The sequence below is a fragment of the Tachypleus tridentatus genome, chromosome 6 (genome assembly GCF_004210375.1).
Source record: "Tachypleus tridentatus isolate NWPU-2018 chromosome 6, ASM421037v1, whole genome shotgun sequence".
Lineage (NCBI taxonomy): Eukaryota > Metazoa > Arthropoda > Merostomata > Xiphosura > Limulidae > Tachypleus > Tachypleus tridentatus.
In genome coordinates this window covers 159929276-159943474 of record NC_134830.1, presented here as the reverse complement: position 1 = coordinate 159943474, position 14199 = coordinate 159929276, and the positions used below count along the sequence as shown (strand labels likewise).

Genomic DNA, 14199 nt, shown 5'->3' with positions numbered 1-14199 from the left:
AATAACGGATAAACCTTGTCGCGAAAAGTGTAAAGGTTATACTTTTTTTTTCCACAATAAATAACCATGTAAGAATTATCAAGAAATCTTAGTTTTTAAGTTTCGTTTCGGAAACAGGCAAGTAAATAATTATTAATTTAGTTCTATTAAATTTGGAATTTATGCCATTTTGAATCATAGAAAATAACATTGACCAACATCTGATTATGTAATAATAAAAAGTTAATTTCTTGCGTTACAAACACGTAGCTAACTGTTATTAACAAGAAGCAACATATCCCTGTTTTATCGCCATCTAATGAGCGAAATGTAAACTAGGTGGATAAAAATATTCATACATTTACCTATACAAGTCACCTCCAGTAACTTAATTTTCTATAATTAGTACGTAGGTTTGGGCTAGAGGGGGGGGAACACATATTTTATATTGCTTATTATAGCCTTAAACCTCTGACAACAATTTAAAAAGACTTGTATAAACATCTAATTCAGATTTTCGAGGTTTTAAAATACTATTATGACACTCATTTTAGCCAAAAAACATCGCTAAAGTAGAGAACTGACGTGTTGAGTAACAGCCAAATGTTCTAATGATTATTCTGCAAGTTTGTAGTTAAGCACAAAGCTACACAATTGACTGTCTTTGCCCACTACGGGTATCGAAATCCGGTTTCTAGCGTTGTAAGTTCGAAGATATACCGCTATGCCACTGGACGCAATTATTCTGATTCTGGCGTCAGAAGGACTAGGTGACCAGTTATTACGATGGTTTACACGCCAAGATATTACGTTTTAACTTGAGTACTACAAAAGCACTAACTTCAGCACGTGATGTCCATCAAGACAACTGCCATCGAGTCAATGTGAAATGGCCATTGTAAGACTTTATAACATAATTTAGTGTTACTGATTTTATTAAGCCTAAATCTATGCAAATGAAAGGAATTCAACATTAAGTTATAGATAAAAGTTTATCTTGTAAATATCTGGCTACTTATGTTGTAATCTTTGTATGGTTTTGTGAATTCATTGTTACCTCGTTTCTGTAATTTTTAAAATTGTCATTCATATACCTTTTTTTTTCAAGTATTTCTTATTACTCGTGAGAATAAAAATCTGGCGAAAACTCAAGGTACGAAAATTTTCGCCTTAGCTTCCCTTTTATTTTCAAATATCAAAACATGAGCTGCAATGTTTCTACTGTAAGCGATAACAGATGGCGATAGGTAGTCGTGTTAGTTCAATTTATTTATAATTGCATAACAATTTGTTACGCAAAGATAAACGGAAATTTTCGAGACAGAGGGCGCACTACAAGTAAATTCCCTCTTTTGAAAATTAACTAATAACGTTCGTCTGAAGCAAGTGCTCTTATCAATAACAACTATTACAGAAAACATTTCACTTTTAAACGAGGCAAAGTAGTTGTACGTCTGTGATGAACCGGATTCCATTTGTTTAGCCACCTGTAGTCGATGAAATCTGGGCCCGGCATGGCGAAGCGTGTTATGGCGTTCGACTCGTAATCCGAGGGTCGCTGGTTCGAATCTCGGTCGCACCAAAACATGCTCGCCCTTTCAGCCGTGGGGCCGTTATAATGTGACAGTCCATCGTACTATTCGTTGGTAAATGAGTAGCCCAAAGGTTGGCGGTGAGTGGTGATGACTAGCTGCCTTCCCTCTAATCTTGCACTGCTAAATTAGGGACGGCTAGCGCAGATAGCCCTCGAGTAGCTTTGCGCGAAATTCAAAAACGAACAGAGGATGAAATCTCTTGTATTTATGTATTACTACTACTCACTATCATGGATTACCAAAAGCACAGAATGGTTTTTGAACGCGCCATTCGGAGAAGATTTTAAAATTACGAACAAAATTTTTCCTGGTGTTATTGTATTCATATATTGTAAAGATAGTGTTGTGTAATAGAAATTGAAAACACTCGTCTTACAAATCTTGAACATATCATTTAACGCATTTTTAAAGGTATTTTTTGTCTCTGTCAAAAGGTTACAGGACATTCTATTATAATATAAGGAGGAAGTTCTTACCCCCACAGATTGTCCATTGTTTAATTGTATAAATTGTTGTAAATATTCCCTGTTCATTGTATTTCATTGCTGGATTTTGCAACGTAAATTTTTAACTTTATCTGTTTGTTTGTTTTTGAATTTCGCGCAAAGCTACTCGAGGGCTATCTGCGCTAGCCGTCCCTAATTTAGTAGTGAAAGACTAGAGGAAAGGCAGCTAGTTATCACCACCCACCTCCAACTCTTGGGCTACTCTTTTACCAACGAATAGTGGGATTGACCTCACATTATAATGCCTCCACGGATGAAAGGGCGAGCATGTTTGGTGCGACGGGGATTCAAACCCGCAGATTACGATTCGAACGCCTTAACACGCTTGGCCGTGACAGGCCCTTAACTTTATCTATTTGAACTATTTTTTATTTCAGTTGTCAGGACTATATTGTTGTTTTTTCTTGGAGACAATGAATTTTTTTTGTTATTGTATCATTTCATTCCAGTGTGTGTTTTCTTACAGCAAAGCCACGAGGGGAAGTATTTCATTTGAATCCAGTTGATTTCGTTTGAGAAAATAAAATTGCCAAAATTCAGGCAATTTGACATGTAATTTAATTATACATGTTTGTATATATGTTAAAATTACCAGAAACCGTAATCTCCCATTAAAACTGTCTCTTTCCAAAATAATTCTAGTCTTTTGGAAGATTACAAAAGTCTCGTGCATGTAAAGCGTTAGGTCGCAGTATAAAAAAAAAATCATCATAAGATGTCAATATGGCCAAAAACGAGGAACAATAGGAAGAAAAACAAAACGCACCCAATATCTTGTAGAAGACATTTGTATCTGAACATACTAGAAAGAATGAAAATAAAGGTGTACCTCCTCTACTCAATGTTGAGTGTATCCGGCTCCCAAACAAAAACCGAAAATGTGTCCGTATGTTCGTCGTTATCAACTGAAATAAACCATTTTTGACAGGACAATGAGAAGTAATGTTCTAGACAAGTTCACCAAGTTTCATTAAAATTCGATCATTTTAACAGAATTATATAATAATAGTGTGAAGAATGGGTTCCCTGTTAACAGACAATTTTGTTTTTGTATTTTTGTGACTTTGACACTCTAGGCCCGGTAATCCGAGGGTCGCGGGTTCAAATCCCCGTCACACCAAACATGCTCGTCCTTTCAGGCGTGAGGGCGTTATAGTGACGGTCATTCTTGCTATTCGTTGGTAAGAGAGTTGGCGGTAGGTGGTGATGACTAGCTGCCTTCCCTCTAGTTCTATACTGCTAAATTAGGGACAGCTAGCGCAGATAGCCCCGTTGTATCTTTGCGCGAAAACAAACCAAACAAAACTAATTCGCTCAAAATTACGGTAATATAAAATTCTCGAGCTCTCTGGAAATAGAAAACACAACACAGTTATTTCAGTTTAGTACTATAAATATAAGCATAATATCAGCCTTTAGTTGTCAAGTCTATCGAAAGATAATCTACAGTAACATTTCGAAATGCGTGATCTAAAACTCTGTTAACGATAATATTTCTACTTTTAACACTATTTATGCGGTAAGCCTAACGATTTTTATTTAGAAAACAAACCGGAAACTGCACACAAGCAACAGGAAGTTCCTGGAAGAAGTTATTTAACTGAACAAACATATATTGAATCTTTGTCTCTTGAATTTTGTAGATAAACCTCTGTGGCCATTGAGCTTAGTTTAACTCGAACTGCATTAAAGCCACGCCCATCAAGTTACGTTAAATCTCTTCCCGGCTAAACAATAATATAAATTTCGAGATACAGAATCTTCAGAAGTTTGTTTGTTTGTTTTGGATTTCGCGCTAAGCTACACGAGAGCTATCTGCGCTAGCCGTCCCTAATTTGGCAGTGTAAGACTAGAGGGAAGGCAGCTAGTCATCATCACCCATCGCCAATTCTTGGGCTACTCTTTTACCAACTGCTAAAAGGTGTTTGGTGTGACGGGAATTTGAACTAGTGGCCCTCGGATTACGAGTCGAGTGCCTTAACCACCTGGCCATGCCGGGCCTATCTTCAGAAGTAATCAGAAACAGACGAACAAATCTTACGAATTTTGATTTAAAACACTACTTGATAAAGAGAGGCGATTACTGCCTTTGTTTTAATAAAGAAAAATTTATTATCGTATCATGAAATAATAATTGTTTGGTAAATATGGTCTTGATGTTTGTTTATACATTTGAAAATACCCCGTGTTCAGATTTTATAACCTAGTATGGCAACGCTGTATGTTACAATCATACAGTGACCGTACCTTAATACTAGTCAATCCACCTCCAGACCTAAAACCAAAACAAGTCAGTTCTAAGTAAAAAAATAAATAATAAAGTATTCCAGGTAAAAGGCACGTGAAGTTCTTAAGGGGGTTTTTTCCCAGTCATTCGTTCAACACGTGGCTAATATTTGTAATATACGAAGTAATTTCACTGAAACAAGGTCCGGCATGGCCAGGGGGTTAAGGCGTTTGACTCTTTCTCTGAGGGTCGCGGGTTCAAATCCCCATCACATCAAACATCCTCGCTCTTTCAACCATGGGGCGTTATAATGTGCGGTCAATCCCACTATTCGTTGGTAAAAGAGTAGCCTAAGAGTTGGCGGTGGGTGGTGATGACTAGCTGCCTTCCCTCTAATTTTACACTACTAAATTATGGAAGACTAGCGCAGATAGCCCTCGTGTAGCTTTGCGCGAAATTCAAACTGAACCAGAAACATTGTAAAGAAACGTGTTTTTTTTTTTTTTATAAAAATTGGCGAAAAATCAGTTGCTATGCGAACTAGACAGGTATTGCATATATGATGAAGAGCGACCTAAACACTTTTCCCCGTTAAATCTATACATTAGATCTTTAAGACAAAATCATTTAAAATAATAATAGTAGTATTAGAATATAGATAAAATAAAACAGGCCACCTACGTTCTAGACTTATTAAATAATAATAATAGTAATAATTAAAAAAAATCAAAGAAAAATATAAATGGACATTGTCCTGAAAAGGACCAGGCTAAATTTATGATATTACTCCAGCCATTCAGTATTTAAATTGAAATATATATTAATTTGGCCACTCCAACAAAGTCATGAAAGGAGGAAGAGGTCTAGTGTACCTGACCCTCCTGGGTATACACATAAATATGCCCAAACACCAGAGAGACTAGACAAGACTATAAATGTTTTTTGACAATGTTACAAGTTTGTGTAAAAACACCTACGACAGCAATTAAAAGTGTGAGGAAAAGGTTTATAAAACTTCGCTTTAAACTTCCATTTCAGGTATTCATGTTTTTAATTTTACTAATTTCAAGTTGACGTGTTATGTCTACAAATAAAGGGATGACTCCTTATAGAGTACCTAGACAATAGGAAGTGTAACATGAGTAGGAACACGACCACTGTGATTATCTCTTGTTCTTCTACAGATAAAGAAACAGGGGTTACAAGTTTCGCAGATTAATGGAAGTTAAATCATGCATCATTTAATATCGTGGAAGTGATCATATAAAAATTAACTTAATCCACTAAAACAGTATTAAATAACACAATGAAGTCCACTAAAGGAATACCAAAGATCACGCAGAAGCGGCCACCCAGTGGTGTAGTGATATGTCTACGGACTCACACCGCTAGAAATCGGGTTTCGATACCCGTGGTGGGCAGAGCATTGTGTAGCTTTGTGCGTAATTCAAACAACCTTTCACAAAGTAATCCATTGGAACGGATTTGAATAACACAACGAAATACACTGGAACAATAGTAAATAAGACAATGAAAATGACCCTAAAGCACATAATAAACTCCAATTAAATCATGTTATAAAGTAGAATATGACATGGCCACGTGGTTTAGCGCGATGGAGTCGTAAGCTAAGGGCCGCGGGTTCGAATCCCCGTCACATCAAACATGCTCGCCTTTTAAGCCGTAGGGGTGTTATAATCTGAATCCCCCTACTCGTTGGTAAAAGAATTGGCAGTAGGTGGTGATGACTAGCTGCTTTTCCTATACTCTTTCATTGTTAAATTAGAGACTGTTGGAGGAAACAGCACCCTTGTAGCTTTGCTCGAAATTTAAAAAAAACAAAACAAACAAACAGAGCAGAATAAAATTTGGTAAAACAGATCTAAATGATGCGATCGAATGAAAGCAGTCACTTTTTTTTTGACAAACGTTTATCCACAGCGCCATGATAAAAGCATTATAATCTCAGTTATTCGATAGGATAGATGTAGGTGGCTGCATTTTGTAGTCCATAAAAACATCGTTGCTGAGGTTAGCCATTAAATGGATTAAGTACCTCGTATGTTGAAGCTATTGAGAACAAACCACATGCAGAAAGTGGTGTCTACTTTTGTTCTATTCATATAGTAACGACTATGTGTGCTATTGGTCTTTCAATCACTCATTTTGTGGAAGCTAGCAGAGACTATGTAGGCGTAAGTTTATACGCTTGTAAGAAATATAAGGCATTCTCGTAGATGGAATCGTGCATATAGGGTAATAAACCTAGCAAGCAAAAGTAAGCGCGTCACTCACCACTCAGCGCGCTGTGTATGGAGTTATTAACCAAACACACACAGAAAAAAAACTGTATTTTTGAAAGATGGATTGGACATAAAACACGAAATACATTTTGTAACGAAGGATTTGTTATAAATATACAGTTACCGACACGAGAAAGGTTAAAGGAATCCAGTGACGCAGGTGTTTTCTGACGTGTCAAGTTTCACAGTATGTCGTAAATTACCATAACAAAACAATAACCTGTCTCTCACTTTCGTGCATTACCACCAAATATCTGAGGTATATTGTTGCCTGTACAGAAACGACAAAGATGTTTGTGTGTGTACATCTACACACGTTCGTTTCCGGGTCTCGGCGCCATATGATGGCCTGGTATGGCCAGGTGGGTTGAGGTGTTCGACTCGTAATCCGAGGGTCGCGGTTTCGAATCTCCGTTGCACCAAACATGGTCGTCCTTTCAGTCGTGGAAGCGTTATAATGTTACGGTCAATCCTACTATTCGCTGGTAAAAGAGTAACCCAAGAGTTGGCGGTGGGTGAGGATGACTAGCTGCCTTCCCTCTTGTCTTACACTGCTAAATTAGGGACGACTGGCACAGATAGCCCTTAAGTAGCTTTGCGCGAAAGTAAAAAAAAAACAAAAAACAAATCGTTTACACAAAAGAATTTAACAACCGGCGTTGAACTCTGACCTCATTTCATCGTGCGATAAATGGTGACATCGCCCATAGTTTACTTTGTCATAAATATTATAGTTACAGCCCAGTCATTTAATCATAACCCTACCTATATCTGTCTGTCTGTATATCGTCTGCCAGTTTCTACATCTCCTAAGTTATCCAAGGTTAGACAAGAAGAGATTCGTGAAAGAAATATTTCATGTATAAGTCCAACCGTCGTCCTTGTATCTGATGAGAAACAATCGACAGAAATAGCAATTTACTTTCATGAGGTTCTCATTTGTACTATTAATAAACACCGATAACTTAGGTTATCCACACATGTACTTTACATTATCAACATGGATAATTTACATTAGTCACACAGGTAACTTACGTTATTAATATCTCACGTGCGTTTTTTCAGTTTTGGTTTTTTTTTAAAGGATAAATTTCAAGCTATTAGGACACAATCTCCTAGTTTCGTGTGCTTACGTCATAATTCCATCTGGCTCGACCTGGCTCTTACAATTCATGACGTAATACTAGCTAACGACCAATGATAAGGTAGGAACCTCACAACCTGGGATCTCGCCAACCCGGAAAACTTCGTGCACGTGCCATTCGCTCAAGACGCTAACAAACAGCCGACGATCAGAAAGTGTTCAGTGTAAAACAGCCTTGACTTGTTGACCGTGGTCCCACGCCAATTCTCACCTCCTACAGAAAGGACTTACTATAGTTTTTCCTGAGATCGTCGAAAGTAAGTAACGAAGTTGTTTTTTTATAGAAGTTTAAAATAATAATTTGCTAGCCAGCTTCATTAATAGTTAGGACTAAGTTTACTTTAGTTGTTCGAAATGTATAATTAATGACAAAAAAAAAATGCAAACATACGAAAAGTGGAACCCTGTTCAATGCGTCCGCCCCCTGTTTTAATTATTATTGCTTATTTCAAACTTTTGCTGTATCTTTGGTGTATAACTATTGTTGTGGATAACAGACAGATGGCAAAACCTTCGCATCCAATAAAATTCCAGACCGATCAAGAAGTCATTACAAGTCTAATGTTTATATTGGGCGGATCTCAAATTACGTGTATCGTAGAACTAGGCTAAGCGCATCCACGAGATTCTCTGGTAATAGATTCTCTCGTGTTTATTACCTACTAAGTTACTCTCAAAAATAACATAGAAAATGATAAAACGTAGATAAATTTGAAAGAGAGTTTGGACCTATTCAAACCTAGGCCTTTTTAGTGAGAAAACACATAGAATATTTCAAAAATACATACTTTACACTTTGCTAATTTGTGGGTTTTATCTTCAGTTTGGAAGAACAAATTATGTTTAACTCTTATGTTGGTATATTCGTGGAAAGAAATAGCAGGTCATCCAAGTTATAAACTCATAAGGCCATACGCAAGTTTTGGCTTTTTTAATCAAGTTTAAATTATTTATATGGTATACACCTGGTGAGAGAAAACGTTAACACATGAAAACAGAATACTGAACAAAACTGAGTGGCATGGTGGTATGGGCGTTTTTCTCGCAACCCGAGGGTCGCGGATTTGAATCCCCACCCCATAGAATGTGGTCGCCCTTTCAGCCGTGGGTGTGCTATAATATAACGGTTAAATCTACTATTTGTTTGTTGAAAGAATAGCCAAAGAACTGGCGGTAGGTGGTGTTGATGAGCTATCTTTCTTGTAGTTTATTGGGCCCGGCTTGGCGAAGCGTGTTAAGGCGTTCGACTCGTAATCTGAGGGTTGCAGGTTCGAATCCCGGTCACACCAAACATGCTCGCCCTTTCAGCCTTGGGGGCGTTATAATGTGACGGTCAATCTTACTATTCGTTGGTAAAATAGTAGCCCAAGAGTTGGCGGTGGGTGATGATGACTAGCTGCCTTTCCTCTAGTCTTACACTGCTAAATTAAGGACGGCTAGCGCAGATAACTTTTATGTTGCTTTGCGCAAAATTCAAAACAAACAAACGTAAAGCGTGAGATGAAAAAGGTAAATTTGAACCTGACCCTCCATGGTCTTCAAGACCTAAAAGTCAACGAATAATTGATGTCTCGGTTTGTGGAATTATTGATGAACTCAATAGACTCCCTCTTGCGGTGAGTGATTGAACTTACAATAAAAAGGAAGGAAACGTTTTAAGTTTGTTTTTTTCCCTGTCCGACAGAATTAAAAAAACAACAACTTTAATTTATTAGTTATCTTTCTGTTTGAATATAAAATCCAAAGTATTATTAATAATAACTTCGAATGTTTTTACTTAGAGTATAAAAATACTCGTTTTTCCTTCTGGGGTCAAATTCTGTTTATTTTTTTACATCTGATAGTTTGGAAGGTTTGTGAGGATTAATTTCTGATTTTGAGGAATAGGAGTTGCAATCCTGGAACATTTTCTGAATCCTAAGATTTCAGGATTTTAACAGCTCAAATCCTGAGATTCTGACCGATATTCTAAATATTGTGTCTATTTACTTTGTGTTTTGCCTTAATCAAAAGTAAGTAGTCAATTTGCATTCCTTGTCTAAATTAGATGATTTAAAAATAACGCGAACAGATTTTGCGCGAATAGCTCTATTACTAAAACCGTTTTCTTTATGAATGCTTCAACCGGATACATTTAGTGTGTACAACACCATCATCTAGCCAGAAGAGTTAGTTGTTCAGTATTCAGACCTGTAAGCAATTAAACTTGTGTGGAGGCAATTCCCTATTATCTTTCTATTAAGTTTAATTAATAAATCGCATTGGTTAAAAACCTATTTAACTGCAGGCAGCCCACCAAACAAATTACAAAAAACAACAACGATTTATTATGATGTTTGCATCAAGTAAAAAATATAGAAAACTCACGTGCATGAATTATAATTGATGAAGTGTTTGAACTTGAAGGCATATACAGTAGTGTATTATGACAACTTTGTCTCATAACTTAAATATAGATTTTGCAATCTACAAAATTATTACGGATTCTACAACTGAATATATCATTTTTCAAAACCCAAACCAGATACTACTTATTAAGTTTTCTCCAAAGTTTTGTACAATTTCACTAACTGTTGCCACTCTGAGAATAAACAAGAGGGAATCCTCAACAGCCGCTGCCGTAATTAGATCTCAAATCAATCAAGGTATGGAGCTATGAACTAAAAGTTTATAGTTGAAACTGAAGTACCTCGCTGGTACAGCAGTGAGTTTACGGATTTACAACGCTAACATCAGGGGTTCGATTGTTTGTGACTAGGAAATAAGTTCATGATGTCAAAAAAACAGGTAGGTTTAATAAGTCATAAAACAAAATGATAAAAACTCTATAACCCGAGCGCTTTTGAATGTTCCAGAAGGCCAAAATAGGCTTAGCCTGTATATAGCATGTATCGCTTTTCTGGCAGGAAATACTTTTTGAAGAGTAAACTTGTCTTTCACAAATATTTAAAACAAGTTATTGTTTTTTATTTCGCGCAAAGCTACTCGAGGGCTATCTGCGCTAGCCGTCCCTAATTTAGCAGCGTAAGACGAGAGGGAAGGCAGCTAGTCATCACTACCCACTACCAACTCTTGGGCCACTCTTTTACCAACGGATAGTGGGATTGATCGTCACATTATAACGCCACCAACGGCTGAAAGGGCAAGCATGTTTGGTGCAAGCTAGATTCGAACCCGCGACTCTCGGATTACGAGTCGAACGCCTTAACACGCTTGGCCATGCCGGACCCACAAATATTTAAAACCTTCTGCATACCAGCTTCTTGTTCACTACGGTAGGCCTTTAGCATACAACCACCATATGGATATACAAACTGGTATTGAATGTGGATATGAAAGGCCTTCAGTACAGAAACCCCCTGGTGGTTATGAAAAGCCTTCAATATACTAACTTCTCGGTTGTTGTGAAAGTTGTTTGGTTGTTTCTGAATTTCGCGCAAAGCTACACGAGAACTGTCAGTGCTAGCCGTCCCTAATTTAGCAGTGTAAGACCAGAAGGAAGACAACTGGTCATTATCACCCACCGCCAACTCTTGGGCTACTTACTCTTCTACCAACGATTGAGTGTCACTTATAGCACCCCCACGTCTGAAAGAGCAAGCATGTTTAGGGTGACAGGAATTTGAACCCGCGAGCTTTATATTACGAGTCAAGTGCCCCCTACCAATTACCCATTCCGGCCAGTTGTTTTTAAAGCCTTCAGTTTACAAATTCCCTTTAGCAATCATAGAAGCCTTCTCCAACTTTTTCCTAAAATGATAAAAAAATGACTTGAATGTCTTCAAGCAAGTAATAACAAAACCTTATGAAAGTTAATGTATGTAAAATTATTGTTAAAGAAAGAATAACAAAATAGTGAAGAAAAAATAGATTCATGCACTTCGGAAGTGTAATAACTCAGACAATATTTGACCAAACAACAGAAACGTGGATTTGGACAATAAACATTTAAATAAAATTACTTTTTTACTATTAAACATACAGCTACATAAAGGTTTAACTATGGTATTCTGTCCACCACGGGTATCGAAACCCTACTTTTAACGTTATAATCGCCCCGCTTCCTTCACAGTGGTTTGTCTGTGGACTTATACTGCAATAAAATGGGCTTCGACGTTTGTGATGGGCAGAGCATTGATAGCCCATTGTGTGGCTTTGTGGTTAATAACAAACAACAACACGACGTTACAAGCTCAGATGTAAGGTTGAGCCACCTGCGCAAGACAGAAAAAAATTAAACATATAAAATCTGTCAAAATAATTGATTTGTGATGGTTATTAATGTTTGTCAACTTGTATGGATAGATAGATCCTAGTTAAACTGTATTATCATTATATTTGCTTGTATAAAACACAGTCTTCTATACGTATGGACTAATCGAATAGTTTCGGTTATTAGGTCTAAATCACGTGATAATTAGGTGATATTTGTTTGTTTAGGCAACAAAACACGCCTGCTTTTCAGAAAGTCAACGTTTACTTTTCGTGTCTCAAGAAATTTCCAAGGAACCCTGTGGTGTTATTTCTTGCTACGACTGGAAGGGTATTTAGATGGTAATTGTATTAAATTGGTTTACCGTTTTTCGGTCTATCTTTAGGCTTCGAACCAAAATTAACGAACTTAACTCACAGGAACGTACAGAATCTGATATAAAGAACAAATATTTATGTTTACATTGTGGCTTCTATTATAACGCAAGCTTATCACGGTGAGCATTTTAATAAATTAGGGGTCACGTAATTATTTACGTCTATTTTATGAACTAATAGAGGAAGTTGGTACCCCGTGACCGGTACCATCACATATTTGTACACATGGTCTGATAGTTCTTAACACTACTTTCTCTATTCGTTCGTGATGGACCACATGATCCTCGTGAACCAGAGAAGCAGTACACATGAAAACATGACGAGATGCTGACAAAATGCGTACATACGAACACAAATTCTGAATAGATGCGTATTCGTTCATCTCTTGAGTAAACGACACCTAATTGTTTCAATGGTGTAAGAAGGAGTTGTAAAGTGTGTATACTTGGCTGGACATACAGATTTTTACAATGGAAGATTGAAAGTATAAGACGTTACCAATGGCAGCTCAATCAATTTATGGTTGCTACGAGAGTTACTTGTGTAAACGTGTGTGTATTTCCTAATCTAACGTTTGTGCTTGTTGTTTGATTATTTATCTCATGAGGCTCTAACGGAAATGGTAAATAGTTACAAGAAACAACAAGACATCAAATACCTAAATGTTGTAGGTCAGCAGATGTACACATCACTCCTCCCCCATACAAAAGATAATGTTATATTAGAGGTAATGATTATTTCATTGCCGATGGGTCTGTTAAGGCCCAGCATAGCCAAAGTGGTTAAGGCACTTGACTCATAATCTGAGGGTCGTAGGTTTGAATCCACATCACACCAAACATGCTCGCCCTTTCAGCCGTGGGGGCAATATAATGTGACGATCAATCCCACTATTCGTTGATAAAAGGGTAGCCCAAGAGTTGGCGGTGGGTGCTGATGGCTAGCTGGCTTCCCTCTAGTCTTACACTGCTAAGTTATGGACGGCAAGCGCAGATAGCTCTCGTGTAGCTTTGCGCGAAATTCACAACAAACCAAACCAAACTGATATTTTTAAAATCGCATTAAAACGTGTACATAACTAAAGTAATTGAATCAGTATTTAAGTATTACAACTTGTTGTTTTTATGTTTTTAATAATGGTGGACCACAGTAGCAATGGATAGATGTACATTTTATACTGAGAAGGAAGAGACTGGTAGATCCAACCGATAGGTATATGCTTTAGAGTGAGGAGGAAGAGACTGGTGGATCCATCAGATAGGTATATGCTTTAGAGTGAGGAGGAAGAGACTGGTGGATCCATCAAATAGGTATATGCTTTAGAGTGAGGAGGAAGAGACTGGTGGATCCATCAGATAGGTATATGCTTTAGAGTGAGGAGGAAGAGACTGGTGGATCCATCAGATAGGTATATGCTTTAGAGTGAGGAGGAAGAGACTGGTGGATCCATCAGATAGGTATATGCTTTAGAGTGAGGAGGAAGAGACTGGTGGATCCATCAGATAGGTATATGCTTTAAACTGAGGAGGAAGAGACTGGTAGATCCAACACATGGATATATGCTTTTTAGGTGTCGAGGAAGAGACTAATGGATCCAATATAACTGTAAGGACAACACGAATAAACTTATCTGTTGTTATTTAAAGGAGAGAAAGAGAGCAGATTGAAATTTCTTTAAAAACGAAAAAGGAAAAACATTGCTACCATTCCGAGGTAGCTAACTTTTGTCTGTGTGTAGAAGATAAGAAATATATGTATCTACATTGCACAGTAATAATTGGCATATATTAATGTGACGGTTACTGATATCATAATACTACCATGAATAGCGTTACGTTCGTAGAATATACTACAA

General features: G+C 37.3%; 1 protein-coding gene and 1 pseudogene across 3 annotated transcripts in view; one reads left to right on the top strand and one right to left on the bottom strand.

Annotated features, from left to right (window-relative positions):
- Positions 1–14199, bottom strand: part of LOC143254279 (U-Kazal-Dg21.2-like) — an 87314-nt gene that overhangs the window by 37679 nt on the left and 35436 nt on the right. The gene's annotated exons all lie outside the window — the stretch shown is intronic.
- Positions 7842–14199, top strand: part of LOC143254278 (receptor-transporting protein 3-like) — a 62919-nt pseudogene continuing 56561 nt past the window's right edge. The window contains exon 1 of the transcript XR_013030123.1: positions 7842–8011. The product of XR_013030123.1 is annotated as a receptor-transporting protein 3-like (transcript). The remainder of the gene's footprint in view (positions 8012–14199) is intronic.